We start from the raw sequence: 13,157 nt of genomic DNA, 5'->3' as shown, positions 1-13,157 counted from the left end.
GGGGGGGGGGGGGGGGGAGTCCTGATGTACTGTCTATCCTATAATCCTTTAGCCTGGTGGGGTATAAGAGAGGTAGGGCTGGGATGTGTGTGTGGTTCGGAATGTAGCCAGCAAGCCCATGTCCAATAAAAATGAGTCATACCATCTTTGGCTTGGTGGATAAGTTCTTCCATCTCTGCTATCTTATCCATCCTTAGAAGCCATTCTCTTGCTGATGGTCTGTTTGGAATTTGCCATTTTAATGGGATGACTAGTTTGGCGGCATTCAACAATTGTTGGATTGAGCTTCGCTGTGATGGAGGAGGAACTGTGCAGGAGTTACCACACTGGTATCACACTGTGGGTATATGTTGCTAAGTCCCCTCTACTTCATGTGTATATGTAGGCATCACTTCAGTCCACAAATTGGAAAATTTCCAAACTTGCCTTAGAAGTACTGTTGCTGTTTGCTCCTATACAAGGTAATAAAAAGGTGTTGATGCAGAAGGCCCAAGGTCTACATCAATAGTCCTATAGCAGAGACATTGGCCCTCATTTATGGAAGCTCTCCTAGGCTGGTGAGAATACACTTTCATCAGTGAAGCTGGGTGATCCAGCAAACCTGGAATGGATCTGGTCCAGGATGCAAAACATTTCCTAGCAAATAGCAAATGATTTTTAAAAGTCCATTCCATGTTTTCTGGACCACACAGCTTCACTTCTGAAAGTGTATTCTCTCCAGCCTTGGAGAGCTTTCATAAATCAGGGCCATTGCCTTGTGTGGCCATAGTTGTAGCATAACTGTATTCCAGAACTACAACCGGGAAGCTGAGGAAAGACCATGGAAGAGGTTTTACAACTGTGTCCAGTCCACAGTGAAATCTGCAAAGAAACATTGAAAAAAAACAGCAAGTGCTGGGTCAGAAGTTTGCTAAGGGTCCTTCTGCTGCTTACCATGATGATGGGGCATGGACGGAGTGTCAGCCTACGATCTACAGGGAGGTGTTAAGAGGGCTTTTATTTTTCATGAGATTTCTCACAGTAGCATTCATAATTAGATGCAGACCAGAAGTGTCTCTGAGTGGGACTGCAACCTTTGGAGTGAACTCCCATCCCAATTGCTAGGACAGCTTCTTTATCAGTGATACCAGGAACGGGATACTTGTACTAATATTTTTGTGCAATCATATTCTGCAGTACAAAATACATGATAACCATTACCCTTATTGTCCACAAAGGAGCCTACAATTAAATAGCCAACACTTGGAGACACATTAAAATAAAAATAATAATGGAAGACAATCTACCATTATCCTGAAGGAATAAATCCTTGTAGGAAAGCCACATAAGATGTACATACAAATTCCATGCAAACAATGAACACAGCAAAGAGTCAAATTAAATCTGACTTTTTCTGGGTCAAAATCTAATATAGAGTGGGTAGAAACAGTCATCAACTTTTCTATATTATTAGCAATATATAGTAAGACATTTACTGTAATGCTTGTAAATTGCATATTGTAGGGTGCAAAATCAAATAGTATCCATACAAAGTGTCTAAAAAAAAAAAATAATAGGTTTTTTTTTTTAGATACAAAGATTTCTAGGTTCCTATTTCATTAGGGATCTAGGAAATTAAATTTAACATTTAGTCTGTGACTTGTGTCTTTTCTCTTCCTTACAACAAAATGTTTAAAAAAAAATTCTATGGTTTACCTCAAAATCGCAATTCAGTTGCATCAAAAGTTCATTTTTTTTTTACAAAGTCATTTGTGTAGTTATTTTTCAGAATGTGCTTCATTGGATCTATGCCCAGTCAGCATTATACCACTGTCTCTCGTCTCCCTGACATTTTCCATGGACTATGTACACTGGCATCAGTCAATGAGTTGCTGCATGTACTGGTACATGGTCTTACAGTTACACAAGATTTTAAAATTGTAACACTTTTCATAAAGCATTGGCTTTACAGCATGGTATTATTATTATTAGTAGTAGTATTATTATTATTATTATTATTAATAATAATAATAATAATAATAATATTATTATTATTATTATAAATAATAAACAGGATTGATATAGCGCCAACATATTACGCAGCACTGTACAATAACTAGGGGTTGCAAATTACATACAGATACAAACCATGACATGGGAGGAGGAGAGGACCCTGTCCAGAAGAGCTTACAATCTATAAGGTGGGGCATGTTGCTTTTCTACAGAGCTTCCAAATACATACAAAGAATTTAAGTCTCACTGAAAATCAGGACATACAGTAGTTTTAGATTGTTGTACTCCAACACATCCCATTTAACTTGAACAAGTTGGATCAATTTTGCTTTGATGAATGGGTTGCTCCTCATCTCCTCATACAATAAATGGTTACATTTTCGTTTTTTATTAGTTTCATGTTATGTTTACATTTTAGATATGCACAGGGGATGAAATACTAAATATATCATTTTTTCACTTAGAGATCTGTATTTAAAACATTCAGTCATGTGCACAGGAAGTTTTAACTTTGCTAAATTCCCCAGCACATGACTAGTGAATTCATACTACATGATAAATCACTCTCGAAATGTTTGGTTCTTTCTTAAAGTGATTTTCTGAGAACAGAAACATGTACGTAACAATCATTGACTTTTAAAGCCAATCTCTTCTTTAAGCAAAGAGAATAACATTAAATAAATAAAAACAGCCCTAGCTGGTATATTCATTGTATCCCTGGCATTGTCCCCTACAGAATGATCTGATCACTGATCTACCACCAGCCCTCCTTGAATGACTCGCAGCATCAATTATTCCACTTCCTATGAGCCCCTTCTTTCCTGAAACTAACAGAAAATGCTGCTAAGAATGTCCCCACTTTATTATGTGGCACAGCTACTGTATCTGTGGCCTTCAAAATTCACCAACTACCGAAGAAAGAAAAAGGTAAAGAGGATCTGTGACATTATCGAAAAAAAGTATTTATACAGTGTTTTATTAAGGGCTCCTTTGGGAGAAAGGGCATTACAAGCATATAATCGCTGAAGTTTAATAATTCTTTGTTGCTATCTTACATACTTGTTATAGGTCAGGTGATTTAGTTAAGAGAAAGCAAAAATCATGATGACAGCCCAGGAGCCTAAACATGCTTCTCAACCAGGGTTCAGTGGTTCCTCCAAAAGTTGCTAGAGGTTCCTTGAGCAATGAGCAATTTGTGTCTCTCAGTTTAAATGACACCAAGTGATACCAAGTGACTTTTTTGGCTGTTTAGAGTTACACTGTTAATACACTGGTAATCTGTTAGAGTGACACTCTTCCCAATGGTCAGCAATGTAAGAGGTATTCCTTTCACTGACCACCACACTAATGTATGTGAGCTATGTATACAATAATTATAGCAAGGATTCCTTAAGACCTAAAAAATTATTCCCGCATTTTAAAAAGTTTGGAAAAGCCTGACCTAGACTTTTAAATACAAGCCAACATTTGCAGTGCCCACATTTTTATCCTAGTAGGTTCAATACTAGCTCATGAGATTTTAGGGTGAAGCAGCATCCACTGTTACCTTGAACATACGGTATACTCAGTATCATAGCTTATTTATTGAAACACTGAAAGGAACAGTATAGTAAATAGTAAATTCACTATATATATATATATATATATATATATATATATATATATATATATATATATATAGCGAAGCAGTCAATCTGTATCTTCTGATTATGCACACAGTGTTCATGAATATTAGGATACCTATAGTAATCAACATCATGTATAGCAGAATAATAACTCTGGCAAATGCTCAAATTGTAAATCCAATTTTACATTAGTTTTCTCCACTGTTCTATGTGCTCATCAACATTGCACCTGACGTGTTGTGTAAAACTTTGAAAAGTTAATCAACCAATTCATCTTTTTCCACACTCAAAATATTTGTCATCAGTGGATCGATCATTTAATCAGCAGAATAGTGGATGTCTAAGGGGGATACCCAAAGTCACCAAACATCATTCCACTACATGTCATATACAACTTTCCCATCGTCTGATGTGATTGTTTGAACTGCAATATTCAGTTACAGCTTTATATGCCTTTTTCTTGCTTCCTAAACTACATCTAGCCCCCTATTGCCCAACTGCTTATCACCATAGAAAGGGCAGTTGTGGGTGTTAGGGGGAATTAAATCACAATAAATTATATTGATAGCATAGTATGTATTGTTACATAGCCACACAGCTTTAAAGATGAACTCTGGGCAAACAGCTAAATATATTTACAAACCAAATATGCGGGATTTGTTTTTTCCTGTTAAAGGATTTGTTTTTCTGTCCAACACATCCAGAGATTTATAGCTGTGGCTAAGAGGACAGATCTTAACCCTTCCTTAACCTTTGACTAGACAGTAAAGAGATGCAATAAACTAATTATATATTACTCTGCTTTCACCCATTATCAGCTTTTTTCCATTTGGCTCCTTGTGATTTCCTCTTCTCCTATTCTGAGCTCTGTTGTACAGGAACCCCATGTTAAAAACAAAAAAATCTGAATTATTCCATTGTAAATTGCTTCACAGCTTTACATTCATTTAGCAAATCTAAAAGCAGGAATTCTTGGTTTACTTTTATATCAATGCATGTTGAAGAAGGCCACTGCATAAAATGATCCCTTTCTGGCCAGTTCCTATTCTCCTATACACTATACTTACAAGTCCCCAAGCTTGTGTTATGATCTGTGGTTCCTTTGTTGTTCGCTATTTATATACTTGCTTAAACTAGAAATAGATACCTACAAAATCTAAACATGGTTGAAATAGTTTGTTCTTTAATATTACAATACTAGCAGTGATTACAGAGAAAATAAAAATGTTCTGATATACAGGATTTCTCAGCTCAGCACATATTCATCCCCCACTCTATGGTGGCAACTGGCCCTCTCAGATTACCACCCTGGAAGCCCTATCATTCTTCACGGCTACATCTGGTATTAGTAAAACATTGTGGGGAAAGCCGCAGCTTATGGCCTGCCTGCAGTCTATTTATATATTCTGTCCTGAAACAAAGGACCTGTGGGATTTAAAGTAAAGTCTGTAAGTTTTATTAAATGATTTACCCTTCATAACAAACACTATTTACCACTGGAGAGTTTTTTTTTTTAAGTACCTCTTAAAGTGTTGACATTTTTATAAGGACTCCTAATATATATAAATGTTTTTTTCTAGTTTACTTAACACCAACATATTCCAAACAGAGAAAACGGAACATACAATGTATTCTAATTTGCTGAAAACATTCTTTACACGTTCACCTAGAGTAAGGCCAATGTGACTAGAAGCCAATTAAACATGTTATAGGAGGAACTGGCATTGCTGCCCTCCATCTGATCAATGCCTGGGTATTATTGTATATTACATTCCTCCACCTCTTGGATTATAGGCTCTACAGGGCAGGGTTTTCTAGTCTACATGTGTCAAATATGTAGGTTTCTCATATGCAGCCCCTAATTATTGATCAGTGTTGTGTAATATGTTGATAACGTATAATATGTCTGTGCTTTCTTATATACTGACCTGAAAGAAGTATGCCAATCAGAAAGTTAATATCAAAGTCAGAAGTGTTTATTGGCATACTGATTTCAGATCAAGGAATGAATGTAGTAAACCCAGACAGTGAGAGTTAGAGCTAAGTAACTAGCATTTTTGGAATAAGTGGTCAGCAAAGCCAGGCTTCCTTTAACCCACCAACCAGCATGATTGGACTTTGTGACTGAACTAAAGTACCCATAGAAAGTGGAAACTTTGAATTTAGTTTACCAGCTAAAATTATCCCCTAAATTGTACCCAAAGTGATATGCATAGCAATGGTTTAGGAAACATGATTAGGGGCACCGTGTCAGAATGTTATGATCCAGCAATAACAGCTGAGATGACTCTCCAGTATGTGACATGACTTCCAGGCACTTGTGCTTCATATTTACATGCCTATCCAAGCAGAGAGGATACAGTTAATTAGATTTAAGATCTGAGTCAGTAAACTAAAAGCTAGAAGCATGTGCAAGGAATTGCACAGAGATTTACTATTTTAAAAATTGGAGGAAATTAAAAATGGAGCTGTACATACCTGATTTAAGATGAAGATATGATTGGTTGCTTTCTACAATGTAGTTACTTTTTCTATCCTTGACCTTTATCATGAATGTTTTAGGGGCATCAACATTTTCTTAGCTTCCTTTTTCTTTTTTTTTCAGCCTCTGCCATTAAACATTGCTTTGTGACATGGTATACCACTTATTTGTAAAGAAAAACTGCATAATAAAAAATATATAAATCAGTTTAAAAATATATAAACTTTCTAAACTAAAGCTGATGTTTTTTTTGGTAATAATTTGCTGTTTAGTGAAATGATCAAATAAAACCTGTTTACATACCTTACTTTAGGCACAGTGAATGCCTTTGTGCTTCTTTATGCAATGCAGGCAGACCCTAGCTATTCAGAATAGCATGATGTACATTATTATTATTATTATCATCAATAAACAGGATTTATATAGCACCAACATATTACATAGTGCTGTACATTAAATAGGGTTTGCAAATGACAGAATAATACAGACAGTTATACAGGAGGAGAGGACCCTGCCCCAAAGAGCTTACAATCTAGTAGGTGGGGGAATTTACACACAATAGGAGGGAGATATGTAGTGGTGTGAAGTAGTGATGGTTTCAAAAGACAGAAGAAGATGGGTCGGCAAGTTTGAAAAAATGGGTTTTGAGTGCTCTTTTTAATGAGAACTGAAATACAATAAATGAAGAGGGTAGGTCAGGGACAGTAAAGCGGAGAAGGAAAGGGCTAGATGATGCTGAATGTCCACTAGACAGGAAATTAGGTGGGCTCTATCTGACATGGTGCACATTCTAATTTACATTGGGAGTAACTCACAGTGTGCACTAAGTAAGCCGTTTCAATACAGTTGAGGAGCCTGTACAGCTGTGCAAGGTAAGGTAAGGTAATAAAGGTAAGGCTGGAGCTCAGCTTTAAGTTAAGCTAAAATCATTATATGGTACCTGCAACAAGATTTCTAAATCATCCAAGCTCAGGTCTAAATCGTGAACATTGGGTATACTTACATATGCAGTTTTAATCCTTACCAATCAGACATTTAGGATCAATTAATAAGTGCAGTATCCAAATTACACATAAAATCTCCAATAGTGAATAAACTTTTAAAGCACATCATTACAATTGAAACGCATAACACATACATAAAAACAATAATTCACATATATTATTTGTAATATTTCATAAATATTGTTGTTTTTTTTTTTGTATAAAATTGTGGTGTATTGAGTTTGAACGCCGTGCCTTAAAAATCTATTATTCACTGTATACCTTGTGCTGAACACCTGAGAACAAATGCAATATATTGCAGCTTAGCAGTCCTTAGATGTTGGATTTTAACTCACAGTCTTTTTTTTTATTTTCAACTGATATTCCAACTGGTAACACACTTCCTGTCCCATGGTGGTAACACCTATTGGTTGCACTTTGAGGAGCTGTGTTTTTACCTAAGGCTGCTATTCTGTTTTGGACTCCAAACAGGTTCAGTACACAGGGAGTTACAGAGATACTGGATTTGTGGCTGAACCTACTGTAGGGAGAGCAATATCTGTATAAACCTCTGGACCTTTTCTGTGCTTGCAGAAACAAAAATTCTGGAAAATGCATCTATTGCATTTAAAGGTTCTATGATATATTAATTTTTTTTTGGTTTAAACATAAAAAGCTAGCATATAACAGGTATGCAGACTGAACCCTATATATATATCATATATTTACATGATTCTAAAAAAATGGTACCCTTTTTGGTACAGTGACTTTTTTGAAAATGTAGAATGGTCTAACATTAATAGCAGGAGCACTTTTTATTCACACTAACATTGTAACCTACTTACATGGCTTTGATCTGTCTAGTATTTCATCACTACATATCACCACTCTTCAAGTGCACCTGCATGTTGTTTCCCATTCCACTTTTATACCTCCATGCTTTTCCCATCATCCGTTAACCTTCAAAGCAAAATAACTCATCAGAGACAGGGAAATGCATTCCACGGCTAACAGATGACTCCAGGTGTAACCATACTGCTTATTTCTCCTTCCCTGCTTGAACAACACACAATGTTCCTTTTATTTTTCAATTCTTTTAGCAGTTCCAGGCTTTCCAAAGCACACAGTATCTCTGTATACAATGAAAGCATTTGGACTGAGAATACATTGGGTTCATCTTGAATTAACACTCCATTCTACAGCCTTAGGGGTGGTATACCTCATTTACAGGATGGTTATAGGCAGAAGACTGTCAGATAATTAGTAAAATAAGTGATAAAATTAAATGTATTATTAATGTAGTAATGTAATGTATTAATGTAAATTAAATTACCTTAATGTAGTAATAGTGAAATAGGGCAAATTACTACAAGTAAGTAACGTTATTCCCCCAAGGTGGTGTAAAATGTATCCCAAATTCATTTTTAGGGTTGGGTTCTTGGCATATAGATGGAATGACACATCAATTGACAGTAACTTTACTTTTTTAATGTTTTAATTGCTACATTCAATTGGACAGGTGGGGGTGTTAACAAGCATGCAGGGTACCTGAATAGGGCGTTAGATGCAGGATAAATCTTTGTTTTCCTTATCTCATAATTTTGCTTTTTACTGAAAAAAATGTAGTTCCTGCCTTTTATAAGCAGTACAATCAGTCCTGTGACATTGTAGGCAGAGCAATCTCTCTCTCTAGATATGTATAAACTTCTGAACCTTTAAAAACTTGGGTACCTTGTTTCATCAATGCAATGTAAGTCTATTAGAAACTTCCAGCTAACTTTCCCTAGACACTTTTTCAGAACAGAAGAACAATTAAAGATGTTTCTTTTGGGTAGTCATTCCTTTTGGATGTACCCTTCAACCAAGCAACATAAATTCAGCAGATGACTGACACAGGCGCCATGCCTGGCAAGACCCAGCCTAGAAACAAAATATACTTATGAAAGGTTGCTCCATATATTTATCACTTTTTCCCAGCTCACACCACCGAGCAAAACCCTTAGTGATTTGCCGGGTTGGACAAATAATACAAATTAATTTTAAGGACAGTGATTTGATGTACCACACTAAAATAAGTGGGAGCTGCACTGTCAGACCAAGTTGATACTTCAGCTGTCATTCTTCCTAATGGTTTTACCCAGTAGTCCTCCTCATCTATTACAATAGTACTTCAGGCCTAGTGTTTATTTGGAAATGTGCTTGCACCCTGCTTTTATGTATGCCAAATGATCCAATTAAAGGCCCTAAGCATCTGAAGAGTAATCAAATTAGGTCTGGCTGGTCAGTTTAATGAGGTATTCACAATGAATGACTAAATCCATGGTCACCAAGAACACTTTATAGTGATAAGTGTCTGTGAAGCAGCTTTAGATCTAAACTCTACCTTACCTTCAGTCTTGCACAGTTGCACATGTTCCCCTCCTGTTCACAAATTGCTTACCCTGATTTTATTGTACACAGCGCCTGCCTTATATTCTGGCTGATGGTCAATGGTCATCTTCTAAAGGTTTTCTCACCAGCTTACTGTCCCTGAACCACACCTCCCATTCACTGTATTTTAGTCATGGAGACTCAGCATCTTCTCTGGGTGATTACATAGGTGCTGTTTTTAGGAAGCTATGCAGGGCACTCTGTCACATCCCCCTGCCCCAAGCCAAGACCTCCCTTCATTGTAGAGAGATAAGATGTCACTAAAGCATTTATTTAGTCGTTAGCATTTTAATGGGGGCAGGGGGAAGGACCATGGAAGGCAAAATGTTAGCAGAATTAACTTCCTTTTTAAGTATTGCAAGTAACACATACTTCTATTGAGGACAAGTGGATCCCTTTTCTGTTAATTTATATGCATGACAGGAAGATGTACCACAGCCAGACTCATGCCTTCATTTGTCTATGTATAATCCATTTTTATGGTTCATTAGCTGAACTCCATACCCATCACATTGGTGGATTAGGTTGCATTGCAGACTTTTACACAAAGAAAGTCATTGCCTTGTAAAAGCTATTGAAACATTTGTGCAAGATTTGGAGACTAGACATGCTCAAAATTATTGCTTTTCTAAGTATTATTTTCTTTTTACTGTTTTTGCAGCAAAATATTTTGAATTATACATTCAAAGTGATTGCATGTTACATTGGAATGACTGCACCTACAATGATGAAATATTCGAAATGGTAAATTATTTATTTAAAATAGAATGTATTAACTCAGTATTTTTATCTCATTTATGTATAATGCCAACACCAACTATGCACAATGTTTGCTTTAAAGTCACTAAAAAATTTCAGATTAGAATAATTCTAAAAAAAAAAAGTACAAACAGGTGTTATGTAGGAAATGACAGACTCTGTGTATCTTTGTAGCAGCTTGCTATGTATGGGGTTTTGTAGCCACTGGGCAATCAGAGTGTCCATGCTGACCCTGTCCACTGATAAAAGCTCCTACAAAATTAGAAATCAAAAGACTATGAGCAATGGTCAGATTAATCATGTTTTATTTTAGATTATGTGGGAGGCCAGGTGCAAACCTTAGAAAGAGTTGACAGCCAGAAGCATTCTGAGAAGGCAGGGTGGCAGTGGCAATGTAATTTGTTACTTGTCCTATCACTGTCTGATATCGATTAACTCCATAAAAAATATATTTAAGTATGCATGAAGAACATAATTTACAAACTAAAAAAATAAACATAATACACATACCGGTAAGTAAAAATGAACTAAACCAATATGTTCTTACGATTGTATAGGCTACCCTAAATTACATCCTGGTTCAAAAAAAAAAGACGGAACGTTGAATATGGAACATTACGAAATGACAAACAGACTTGCACATACAGCTTCCTAGCCATATATCTGGATCAGGAGATTTAAGGTCCTGCTGCCTCTGACCGCTTTTCTATATATGTTGGCTTTCACCCTTACAGATGGACAAAAATATCATTGGTATCTGGTAAGCTGACCTAAGAGTCACAAATCTTCTCTACACAAAAAAAGGAGGTGGAAGTGAAAAAAAGAAGGACGCAAGTACTTGGATGTGATAATTCAAATCAGAAATAGTTGGGAGGTATGATGTCAATACAGTTGAATGGCTGGATGGTCAGAAAATTAGGAAGCAACTGCCAGACACAATGAAGAACACATCAGAACACATAAAATACTAATGCGTATCCTCTGGCTCATTGTTTGGCAAAGTTTAGCTCAATTTTTAATAATTGGTTTTAGCAACATCATGATTTTATTCACAAAAACCCATTGTCTGTATTTGTTCAAAATGTTATGGCAAATACCTAAGTATAAATCTTAGTGAATTCAGCTTACCGTATTATTTTAGCTGTCTGCCGAATCAATTTTAGCTGTCAATGTTTGCCGAATTCCTTTTTATAAAAATGCTTCTAACATGGTTTTTTAGAAATAACTAGGAGATGCTGCTTGGTAGTGATGAGATGAAAGGTCTCTAATCTCTGATGAAAGGTGACGACACTTATTTAAAAGTAATGTTTAAATCTGAGGATTGCCGACAGAAGGTCATGTAGGCACAAGCTTTCACAATATTTGTGCTGAGACAAGCCTGACGGAGGAAAGTTGCATAGTTTGTGCATTAGGTGTTTGAGATTCAGGCAAACATTTGATTTGTATACAAAGTCTGCATGAATAAATCATTTGGTGCCACTCTTGAGGTTTTAAATTTGTTTATGTGGACTCATGAAATGCTAACTGCAAGTGTATTAAAACATGGAACGTGAAAAGGGGCTCATTACAAAAAAAAAACTCACAAAGAGTAACAATAAGCAGAAAAAGCATACATAGGAATGGGAAGAATAATTAAAAAGGATTTTTGGCTGTGTGATTAGTGCATTTTGTTCAATGTACAGCTTTCTATAAAAGTTCTTTAGAGGAGTTATTTTTATGTTTAGAAATCAAAATTGTCCACGCTTTTAAAAACTGCCTGCAGATGGAAAACTTTTTTTGGGGTACAGCCAAATCTTTACAAAGTAAGAAAATCCCAATGGACAGTTGTCAGAAGGACAGGTGCTTGTATTGGGAGATTTACACCTAACATGAATTCTGGTGATAATTAACATTTTGGTCACCAAATAAATTTCTGTCTGACAGTGGTCACCAGGTCAATGACAAGATGGTTATTCTAGCAAATGGGGTCACAGAGGTCAATGAAAATGTTACAGGGTTTCTTATTCTTACTCCATCTAAAAATAACTAGGTCTAAATTATGTGTATTTTATGACAAGAGGTTCCTATACAAACACTTGCCTCTAAGAGCAGTGTCTGGATGCACAATTTTTTTAAAAAGGCGACACATAGTAGTCTTTTGAATGATAGAAAGGGGGGCATTAGGTGAACCCCTTTCCATTGTCTGGTATTTTTTGCCACTTTGTAAAGCTTCATACCTTGTTTTTCCTTCTTTTTCTTAAAAATCCGACTCACCCACTATTAGAAGGCAGCACACAGTGGTTAATTTTCATCTAGTGGTAAAGTGGTACTAAACTAAAAATAAAAATATGAAATCATTGACCTGGTTGGAGAAGTCTTCGACTGGGTCCCACGCTGTCCTGGAATCCTCCTTGCCGCCAACTTGATCCTTCTTCTTCCTTGTCCTGGCTACGTATGTAGCCTGCTGTAAGGGGGAAAAAAACTGTCGATCGGAAAATGCCTCTTATGCACATGGCTGATCTCGTGCATGCGCAGGAGCAGCAAGGAGCCTCCTGGGATGCATGACGTAGATATCCCAGGAAACTCCATGCTCCCATACAGTCTTGAAAAAAAGGGGAGGTTACAAAAAGAAAAAAAATGTATTTTTCATAAAGGGATTTCCACCCTTTTATGTAAAATAAAAAGTTTGTTGATAGGTCCAATTTAAGTAATGAATTCCGGGAAGTGAGCTGTGTATTGTTGTGGGAGAATTTCTCATTGGTTACATCAGGGGTCCTCAAACTACGGCCCGCGGGACGAATACGCCCCCCTGAAGTTGTCCATCCGGCCCGCCGGCTGCTGAGGCTGCTTCTCCTGCCTGAGTTCTGGCTGCCTGCCATCTGCACTCCAGGGAACCCGGTCACGTGA

The 13,157-nt window shown here is 36.6% G+C and overlaps 1 protein-coding gene across 1 annotated transcript in view; it reads right to left on the bottom strand.

Annotated features, from left to right (window-relative positions):
* TUBB6 (tubulin beta 6 class V) overlaps positions 1–11,528 on the bottom strand; it is a 27,769-nt gene extending 16,241 nt beyond the window's left edge. The window contains exon 1 of the mRNA XM_072411464.1: positions 11,400–11,528. The gene's annotated coding sequence lies outside the window, so the exon portion shown is untranslated. The remainder of the gene's footprint in view (positions 1–11,399) is intronic.
* Positions 11,529–13,157: the final 1,629 nt, after the last annotated feature.

The sequence above is a fragment of the Pyxicephalus adspersus genome, chromosome 5 (genome assembly GCF_032062135.1).
Source record: "Pyxicephalus adspersus chromosome 5, UCB_Pads_2.0, whole genome shotgun sequence".
Lineage (NCBI taxonomy): Eukaryota > Metazoa > Chordata > Amphibia > Anura > Pyxicephalidae > Pyxicephalus > Pyxicephalus adspersus.
Note: the sequence above shows the minus strand (reverse complement) of the source record. Positions and strands in the feature narration are given on the sequence as shown.